This window comes from Mus caroli, unplaced genomic scaffold, assembly GCF_978045245.1.
Source record: "Mus caroli unplaced genomic scaffold, Mus_caroli_1 scaffold_9, whole genome shotgun sequence".
Classification (NCBI taxonomy): Eukaryota; Metazoa; Chordata; class Mammalia; order Rodentia; family Muridae; genus Mus; species Mus caroli.
In genome coordinates, this window is record NW_028227264.1 from 57,805,336 (window position 1) to 57,816,039 (window position 10,704).

Here is a 10,704-nt window from a genome sequence, read left to right on the forward strand (position 1 = left end):
TTCATGAAAGTAAACTGGGCATAGCGGCACATACCTCTAATGCTTGGGAAATAGAAGCAAGGTCAAGTCTGGAGTGCAAGGCCATCCTCAGTTCCTAGAGTTCAAGGCCAGGCTGGGATATGTGCGGCGCTGTCTTCAGAAAAGAAAAAAGAAAGAAAGAAAAGGAAAAGAAAAGAAAGAAAAGAATACAGTAATTCTGTGCTTTTTTTGGCTGAAATCGTGTACAAGATATAAAACTATAAATAATATAGTATGCATGATTATTTTGAAATCACACTTAACATGGGAGCCGGTGAGTTGGCTCAGCAGGTAGAGGGGGTTGCTGCACCTGTCTGACAACCTGAGTTTGGTCTGGAACCCAAGAAAGGTAGAAAAAGAGAACTACCTCTCAAAAGTTGTCATATAACCTCCGTCCATGCTCTGTGTTGTGCACTCACGCACACAATAATAATAATAGAAATAAATATGCAAAACAATTTTAACATCATAGATAGGGCTGAGCATGGTGGCACATGCCTTTAATCCCAACTCATGATGAGAGGCCAAATCTTTTAAGTTCAGACTCCATTCTAGAGAACCTGATCTAAGTTTGAACTCAGGCAAACAGGCTGGTACCTAGCATTAGTGTCCAAGTTGCCCCGCAACAAAATCCCAGCCTAGCTACGGTCTCTAGGTTAATCCCCAATAAGGCCACTGTCTCCAGGTTACAACCTCAACAAGACCAGCATCTCCAGGTTATTCCTCCAACAAACCTGCACCCCCAGGTTACAAGCCCACCTCCTGCCTAACGACCACCAATGCAGAGGGAAGCAGAAATTAAGTTTATGATATGACTCCAACACCAGCCACAGTAGCTTTCCAATTAGATGCTTGCGCACTTAGCCCCTGCTCGCTGCTTACTATAAAGCCTTGCCCTGATAGATATTCAATAGATATTCGGGGCTTCCACCACCGCCAAAACTATCCTGCATGATGGTGGTGCACTGGAGGATGGGGGAGGAGGTAGCTCAAATAGAATAAAGACCCTGCTGTGAGTTGCATCAGGTCGGCTCCTGTCTGTTTTGGGGGGGCATCACTAACACTTCCCTGGCACTACAGTGAGAGGCAGAAGCAGGAAGATCTCTGTGAGTTCAAGGCCAACCTGTCCTACCTCAAATGTGTCCCGGTTCCAAACTGGTCAGGACAATATAGTAAGACCCCACCTTTAATTTATATGTGTGTGTGTGTGTATACAAATACATATATGTATATATATATATGTGTGTATGTATATATATGTGTGTATATGTATATGTATATGTATATGTATATGTATATGTATATGTATATGTATATGTATATGTATATGTATATGTATATGTATATGTATATGTATATAATAACTCAGGTGGTGAATTTAAAGGAATAAGCAGGAAGACACGTTGCCTTGGGGAAGTTTTGAGGGACACCTGCTCTTTTAAGTGATTTAAATTGTTCCCACCTGCATATTAATTTTATAATTTAAAAACATGCCATTAAAACATTCGCCGTTGCACATTATTTTCTATTCCAATCCTTAAAAAAAACAGATTGCTTTTTAAAAAAAAAAAAAAAAGCTAAAACGAATCAGAGTGTATTTCTTGGAGCATGAAACTTTAACCCGTTTCCCTACTAAACCGTACACTGAAGTCAGGTCCCAGCTATGATTCAACTCAAAGGAATATTTACCCAAGGGTTCCAGAACAGGTAGGGTGGCCAGGTGAAGCACACACACTGACTTGAGCAAGCAAACACGACAGGACTCTCCTCAGAGATTTGGGGGCTGTGTTTCCTGGTTCACCGATAATGTGAAGTAATATCTGCGTGCTAGCAGTAGTTCTGAGTGAACAGGAAAGAGTACATCCAAACGAAGGGCAGAAGGAAAGGCTGCAGCTTTCAGATGTTATGGGAGCCCCGCCCTGGGCCAACCCTGACCCTATTTGTCCTTTATGTTTGCTTCATTCTCTCAGGACGTCATCACACACATTTCTCTTGCCTACTATCACACATTTCTCTTGCCTACCTCCGTTAGGAGCAACCTCTCCATCACCACAACCAAGTTCCTGAGACTTCCTCCTTTCAGTGCTCCTTGCTGTTCTTTCTCAGGCAGTTCATCTGCACAGTAAATATTTCTAGTCAGTGTAGGTGAGAGAGGTTCAACTACCTTTAAAGCCTTCTTTGTATATAACATACACATATATGAAAAACACTGATATACAATATGAGATATAAGTATAATATAGTGTATTATTATGATATGTTATATATCATAATCTATGTAAACTATATTACTTTACATATATACATGTATGTGTATACATGTGTACATTTACATATATATGCTACATGTATATATGTGTATATATAACATACACAATATATTATATCTTTTCCTCTATATATCTGCTTTCATTTCATCATACACATAAGCACACCCATGCTCTCCTTGTTTTTCCTTATTCCCTCCAATACTCCCACTTGTCCCAACTCTAACACAGACCGACTCCAAGTCAGAAATGTATTTGCTTATCCCTCTAAAAATGCTTGTTAGTGGAGGCTCAGGCCCTGATTTCCAAAGGAATGACTGACTCCATATTTTATAACTCAATCAGCCTGTGGTCTAATCTTATTTTCTGTCGGCAACATGCAAGCCTCGATCGTTTTTTCTTTCATGCAGAGAACCTGCAAGGAGACACTGAGGTGAGCAGGGCAGGAATTGTTCAGGTAGATTGCCTTTGTTCCTGTTTCTCAGACTCCGGGAGCCTGGCAGCAAATTTTAAGGCTGTCTTTCATTTTGCGGTGGACTGGCTCACGCCCTTTTGTAGTCTTTGATATTTACTAGACTTTTGGATCTAGGAAGTCTTTTGTCTCTCTCTAGAGTGACCAAAGCTATTAATTTTATATTCAAATATAGCACACTTCCTAAGTACATAGGAATTCAGCTCCCATGGCTATGAAACTCAGCACCGTTCAGAGTAATAAAAAGACCCAGCTGACATGGAATGGAATCCCAAACAATGGAGTGACTCCTTGCTTAGCAGTCACTTCTCATAAACCTGTTTCCTGTGCCTCAGGCTCTCTCAAAAGCCATCCCAGCCATCTGTGCTTCTGTAGGTGGGGGTAGAGGTGGGGGTGGAGAATATAGCCTTCTCTGAAAATAAACATCTAGGTAAAACTTAAGTCTCCTTGCAAGCGCCCATAATTTACTATTGACTTTGTATCCCAGTTGCTTAGTGCCAGATGTGATAACGTTCTGTGATCATTAGGCCTTTTGGATTGTTGGAGACCGAGTCTGGTATAGCCAAGGATAACCACACACTAGCTAGTGTAACTGATATGAGATGCTACAAGAAACTCTCATTAGACCTGTCTGATCACTATAGTTTGGCTGACTCAGCCACAGATCCCCTACATGTATCCTGCAGCAGAATTCCTCCTGTCAAGTGGAATTTTTTTTTTTTTTTTGGTCCTACAGTGGGCTGTCCTGTAAGAGAATTCCTTACGTGGAACTATCTTTGTCCTACGGGACTCCTCCAGGTTTAGGGATGCCAACCTGGCAAGTTACCTAAAGCGAATTCTAGACAATGCCAGTTCTTCCTTCAACTGTCTGTTCTTCACATCACTTAAATTTATAGACAGCTCTGATGAGACTATCTAAAAGAATTTCACAAAGCAGAATAGTCTAAAAGAGCCTTCTTGGGCTGGTTTCTAGCCACACGAATCTGCCTACTTCAAGGTGAGATACATCTTTAATATCATGCTGAGTTTGGCCCAAATTTCAGCTCCTCTGAATCTAAACTAAGTTACTGTCAAAACTAATACATTTCTCCTCCGTTTGGATGGATTGGACACCACCATCATCAGGACTGACTTCCAAGGGAAAGCGTGAAGGTTCTGGGTCATAGGCTGCAGTTGGTGGGAAGCAGGGGGTAGAGGAAGTTGTGGGTGGGAGCGTGGGCTTTGCCAATGAACAACAGGTGCAAGCGCGGCTCTTTAAATTTAGCCACTGCTCTTGGCATCCTGTCTCCAGCATCCCGTCACTTACGGCAACCACTGCTGATTTGGAAAGGATCAAGGGACAGATAGGAGGAGGGATCCTATTTATTAAAAGTCAAAAGGAGGGGGGAATTAACTTTTAAAAAACCAGCCAAAGGAATGAAAAAAACACTGGCCCTCAGAAAATATACACAGTTAGAAGGAATAAAAGGGGAGGGAAATTATTCAGAGATGATCATTGTTAGCAAGTCATCCTTAATTAAGCACTTTGAAAGTCACTCTTAGCTGCCAGAATGTGGGAGCAAAAATCACATAAGATTTAGATTGAAACTCAGAAAATAACATCTAGTAATCCCAAGTGTGGGTGAGAGAAGGGGGAATGAGTTGGATAGGTCAGTGCATTTATCATCCCATAAACCTGTCAATCAACTGGAGGCTCCCATGCTAGGAAAGCTAGGCAAAGGTATGAGACACAAGCACTCCCCGAATTCTTCTTCCTTACGCATTGCTTTTTCTGAGATAGTCACTTAACCCTCATCACCTTGACCTTGAAATGGAATCCATTTTTTCCCACCTAGCATTTACCCATCACTGAAATGAATGAAAAGTCTCCCTCTTCCCCCGCCCCCCTTGGCAGTTTGAGGACCACCGCTAAATCATGAATGATGCAGTAATGATGTAGAGCAGGAAGTTCATGACTGGTCATCTGCTACACAGGGTGTCCTTCACCCTGGGAAGGCAACGGTAGAAAAGACAGGAATTCGAGAAAGGCTAGCCAAAATGTACAAAACCACACCAGAGGCCATCTTTGTTTCCAGACTCAGAAATCCCCTTGATAGTGGCGGGACAGCTGGCTTCACACGATGGAAGGTTCTTGGCATTATGCGAAGAAGAATGAGCCTAAACACAGGCTTGTGAGACAAAGTGTTTATGGGCTGGAGAGATGGCTCAGCGGTTAAGAGCACTGACTGCTCTTTCAGAGGTCATGAGTTCAATTCCCAGCAACCACATGATGGCTCACAACCATCTGTAATGAGATCCAATGCCCTCTTCTGGTGTGTATGAAGACAGAGACAGTGTACTCACATAAATAAAATAAATAAATATATAGTTTTTAAAAAGACACGGCATTTACTGAATGAAAATGACATGAGCACTTTACAGTATGTTTGAGGAGAAGGCTTTTTATTGTAGATCTGAGGGGGAGTATGGCCAGAGGCATTTGGAAGGGTCCAGACTGAACTGGGCCAAGAGGGAGCTGGGGGGTGGGGGGCGGTAGGGAGAGAAGGGGGAGGGGAGGAGAGAAGGGAGAAAAAGAGGGAGAGGGAGAAACCAAGGGGCCAAAAGAGCACCCAAGAGGCAAGATTATATAGAAATGAGAAGCTGGGGAACCAGCAAAGCCCAGCCCCTGGACAGGAGATGTTATGGGTAGTGGGCGGGGTAGGCAGTGTGGGAGGAGCCACAGGTACTGCCTTGTCTAGGTTTCTTTGGGATCTGACATTTATGAGAAGAAAGACCTCCAAAAACTGGGGAAAGGAATGCAGGAACAGAATGAAGAAGGTCCAGGATACTGCAAAGGTTGGTGCTGGCAAAAAGCAAGTGGAGACCGGCTGCAGCTAAAGGCAGGGAGACTCTGCAGTGGCCTGATCTGCCGCGATGGTGCCAACATCTAAGGACAGTGCTAATACACTAAAAGCTTGTGTGTGTGTGTGTGTGTGTGTGTGTGGAGAGAGAGAGAGAGAGAGAGAGAGAGAGAGAGAGAGAGAGAGAGAGAGAGAGAGGACCTCTAGAATGATCTTTGAGTATTAACACAGCATAAATTTAAAGCACACTACTAAAACAATAATCAGCCAACCAACATTACTGAAGTCATCAAAGAGTTACAGTGGTTTTTTTTTCCTTTGTTTGGCCTTTTTGTGGGTTTTGTGTATGTGTGTGTGTGTGTGTGTGTGTGTGTGTGTGTTGCTGTTAGTTTTGTGTTACAGAGTCTAATTCTATTTAACTAAGGTTAACTATTTCACCATTCAGAGGACAAACAAAAATCGAGATTCCGACTAGAAGATTAGAAGACAGGATGCCAGGATAGTTCAGGACCTGCCCGGCTGCACAACGATTTGTAGGCCACCCTGAGCTATCAGAAGAGACTCTGTCTCACAAAAGCTAAAACGTCAACAAAAAGCACCATGTTTCTTTCTTCACGCCTTTCTTTCTTAAAAATGTCTTTCTGAAGTTGAACCAGGGGCCATGGGTGTCCCGAGTGTCAGAGGAAGAGAGCTCAGTGGGTAAACTGCTCTCCAGGCGTGTTAGGATCTCAGTTTGATATTCAGAACCCACGTTTTTAGAACCATGAGCATAAAGGTGCACACTTATAATCCCAGCCTTAGGGGAGAGGTGGAGGGAGGCAGAGATGAGGGGATGCTGAGGCTTGCTGGTTAGTCTAGCTGAGTCAACAAATCCTAGGTCTGCGCAAAACACTAATATGCCTACACATACACACACATACATACACCATACACATACACACCATACACACATACATACACATACCACCACACATACCACACTACCACACATGTACATACACCACACACACACCATACACACACACATACACATACCACCACACATACCACACTACCACATATATACACACACCACACACACACATGCACATACTGTAACACACACAGACACATACACACACCACACACACACCACACACACACACCATACACACACACCACACCATGCCACACACACAGACACACCACACACACACATACACATGAATATACCATACATACACAGACACATAAACACATATATACACCATCTCACACACATACACCTTTCACAGATACACATACACACACCAAACATACATACACTTACAGACACACACCACTCACATATACACACAGACACACACACACACACAGACACAAATGACTCACACACACAGAGTCCTGTCCTCTCACAAGAGGGAGAATGGGAATTTAATGGACTGGTTTTTTTTGTTTGTTTGTTTGTTGAGGCATTACAATAAGATCAGCATGGTAATTCCATTCCTGGGGCCATTTATTCAAAAGAAGTACATTTTGAACTGCCAAGGCTGCCCAAGCATCATTGAGAACACTGGGATGATGGATTCCAGAGAGCTTCTAGCCAAACTACACAAAGAATTCTTACAAACCATGGGCATGAGACTTGAATAGATACTTTACAAAAGAAGACTTCTAAACAACCCAGAAAGCAATAGGAAGGGGCCGGTGACTTCATTACCAACCCATTAGATACAAACCAGACCCACAATGCTACAGCCCTTCCAGACCAGGGAAATGGTTAAAATGAGAAAGATACAAAAGATGCTAAATTTTCACAAGAATCTGGAACAACCATGAGGCTCATAGGCCAGTAGGAGTAAACACTGATACAACCGCTGTTACCAGAAAACAGATACTGTTGATCAGTTACACAGAGATGACATAAAATAAAGCATCAATGAGCGCCCCTTTTCTTAGGTTTAATAATTCCAGTGGACTCCCTTTGTTCGCTCAGCCGCAGGGGAGTGGACTGTGTCTAGCAGTTGTCCTGTAACTGTTTCTTTATCCATCTGTTTCTTTCCTGTCTTTTCAATGGCTTAAGATCTTTGTGGCTAAGTTGGGGTGTAGCTCAGTGGTAGAGTGCCTGCCTGGCAGTTTTCAGGCCTTGGGCCTTGGTGATCTGGATCACGCAGGCCAGGGCTGCATAAACTGACTGGCTCTTGTTACTGAAGGTGGACTGTGGCAGTCAGGATTTTGAGATTTATGCTATACACCTTTTAAAAATGTTTTTTGTTCATCTTTTGAAATTTTTATACTATACTTTGGTCATATTCTTTACCCTCCCCCAACTCCTCCCAGATCCTCCGCCACCTTCCTACCCACCCAAATTCCAGTTCTTTCTCTTACAGTGTGCCTTTAATCCTAGCACTCAGGAGGTAGAGGTAGGAAGACCACAAGTTCAAGGCCATCCTCAACTACAAAGAAAGTTGGAGGCTAACCTGAGACCCTGTCTCAAAATATATATAAATTGATAATTATGAATTAAATTATATTTGTTCAAAGCCTAATATGAGTCAGGCTTGTAGCAGATGTAATCCTATCATCTTGGAGGCAGAGACAAGAGGACCATGAGGTCAACTCTACCCTGAGCTTCACAGTGAGTCCCTGTCTCAAAAACTTTAAAAAAAAAAAAAGTGAGCTAGCTGTTGTCTCTGGATTTAAGGACAGTTTTGATCCTCATCTTTGGACTGAGCTTCTCAGCAGTGAGAAAATTGACACTGGTGCTCAGTACCAAGCAGTTTAGTCCACCTGTCACCTAATTATCACCTATGGCAAGTGTGACTGAAGTACCTGTTTGACAAGTGTCTGGAGGGCACAAATACCCACGGCACACTCCCAGCACATGGTAATGATGGTTTCTATGATTGCCCAGGTGACTGGAACCCAGGCTCTTGTTACTGTGGCAGTGAGGATTTTGAGATTAAAGCTATACAACTTAAATTTATTCTTTTTTTCCCTTAAACTCTCATACAATATATTTTGAATCATAGTCTTCCCTTCCTTTTCCCAACTCTTTCCAGATCCTCCACCACTTCCCTACCTGCCTGGCTTCATGTTCTTTCTCTTCAAAACCAAATAAACACACACACACACACACACACACACACACACGAACAACAAAAAACAATATGGAGTCCAGTGGGTATACACTAAGTCCTCCTGAGCATGGGCCCTGTACAACTTCACATATTGGCTTTTAAAAACAGATATAAGTAAAAAGAGCCTTGTAAATAATGTGACCCTGTTACTTGATTGGATCTCCTTGACTCTCCAAAACTAAGGATACCTACTGGTGTGAATGTTTTGTCCATTAACTTAGTAAGAAAATGAGACTAATACTGTCTCTGAGTGCGGAGGACTCAGTGGACTCGGACACAACACTTAGTGTTTTGTGCACCTTGGCTCACTCACCCCATCACCAGCATTAGAATACAGGTGCCCCTCTTTCTGTAAGCAGAAACTCTGAGGTTAAGTCATCCATCCAAACTGAGTACCCAAACTCAAGGACCCTAGCTCCTACATCGGTAACACAGCCCGCCTTTTTGGAAGGCACGCTCTCAGTACACAGTCCAATCTAATCCTCTTAATACTACCGTGTAGCATGGCCTTTCTTTTCAGTGCCTGGGACTGAAGCCAGTGCTTTACAGGCTAAGCACATACTCCAGCACTGAGCTACATCCGCAATCCCAGCAATGCCTGTTTTCTCTCCAGGACATTCAGTTTGCAAAGGAGGGAACAAATCAGCACGGAAGGTTTGAGCTGAAAAGGACCTCTCTAATTAAGGCTCTCTGGCCACAGAGAACTCATTGAGGTCTAAGCTCTTAACAGCCTTTGTGTGGGTCACAAAGCTACTTAATGGATGGGCAGGACTGAGAGTCAGTTTTCCTGGCTCTGAAGGTAAGTCCCTTTCCCTACACCAGAAACCCTCCCCTCCCACATCCCGGCATTTCAGGGTACTGCTTTCTAGAACAGGGTTCAAAGTTCTTGTTGACTCTAAACGGAGTGGCCAAGGGGACACAAGAAGGGTGGGTAATTAGGACAATAAATGCTTACAGCTTCCACTTCCTGATCTGTATTCGGGGCCACTTCCAATTGCACCCAGTCAAGTGCTGTGTGCTGGGCTGGAAAATCCCGTCTGTCTTCAATCAGCTTCTCTACATTAGCTGCGTCTCGATACTACAAACCCTGACATGGTTTGCTCCTTTGGGTTGAACACTAGAAACAGCTGTTAAAATGCCAACGACTGAACGTCTAAATAAAATCTTGTCGATACATTTGCAGGGCTTTATTTATGGAATCGGCCATTTGTCTGCTGAGAAGGTCCCGAAGGAATGCCTCTGTTGAGCCTGTCTCAGTGGGATCCAATGGCGTGGGAAAGCGAGGTGGATAAATGGGAACTGCAGGGAGGGGCCGTGGCTGGATGAAGTCACCGAGTACCTGGAGAATACACTAGAAAGGGAAAGGGAGTGGGAGAGAGACAGGTGAAGGATGGAGTAGCTCTCTATACCTTGCAGAGTGGAATACAGATTGAGTTTCTACGTCTGTGCCAGAGGACCATCTAGATGGATTGCCCTGCTTACTGTTGCTATTCTTTTTCCCATTTTGAAACAAAGTCTCAATGTGTAACTCTGGCTAGCCTCAAACTCACCGAGATCTTGCCTCTGCCTCGGCCTCCTGAGTGCTGGATTTAAAGGCATTCCCAAAGGTTGGTTAGGACCACTTGTTCTTTTTGTTTTGTTTTGTTTTGTTTTGTTTTGTTTTGTTTTGTTTTGTTTTGTTTTGTTTTGTTTTGTTTTGTTTTTTCGAGACAGGGTTTCTCTGTATAGCCCTGGCTGTCCCGGAACTCACTTTGTAGACCAGGCTGGCCTCGAACTCAGAAATCCACCTGCCTCTGCCTCCCGAGTGCTGGGATTAAAGGCCTACGCCATCACTTGTTCTTTTTGTAGAGGACCCAGGTTCAATTCCCAGTCCCCACATGATGGCTCATAACAACCTGTAACTTCAATTTCAGGGGTTCATATATTGTCTATAGACCTTGGTGGGTACTGTATATGTGATATACAGACATATATGTAGGTAAAAAATT

At 43.3% G+C, this 10,704-nt stretch overlaps 1 pseudogene; it reads left to right on the top strand.

Annotated features, from left to right (window-relative positions):
- The first annotated feature begins 4,672 nt into the window (after positions 1-4,672).
- Positions 4,673-5,634, top strand: LOC110302689 (small ribosomal subunit protein eS24 pseudogene; annotated as a pseudogene).
- Positions 5,635-10,704: the final 5,070 nt, after the last annotated feature.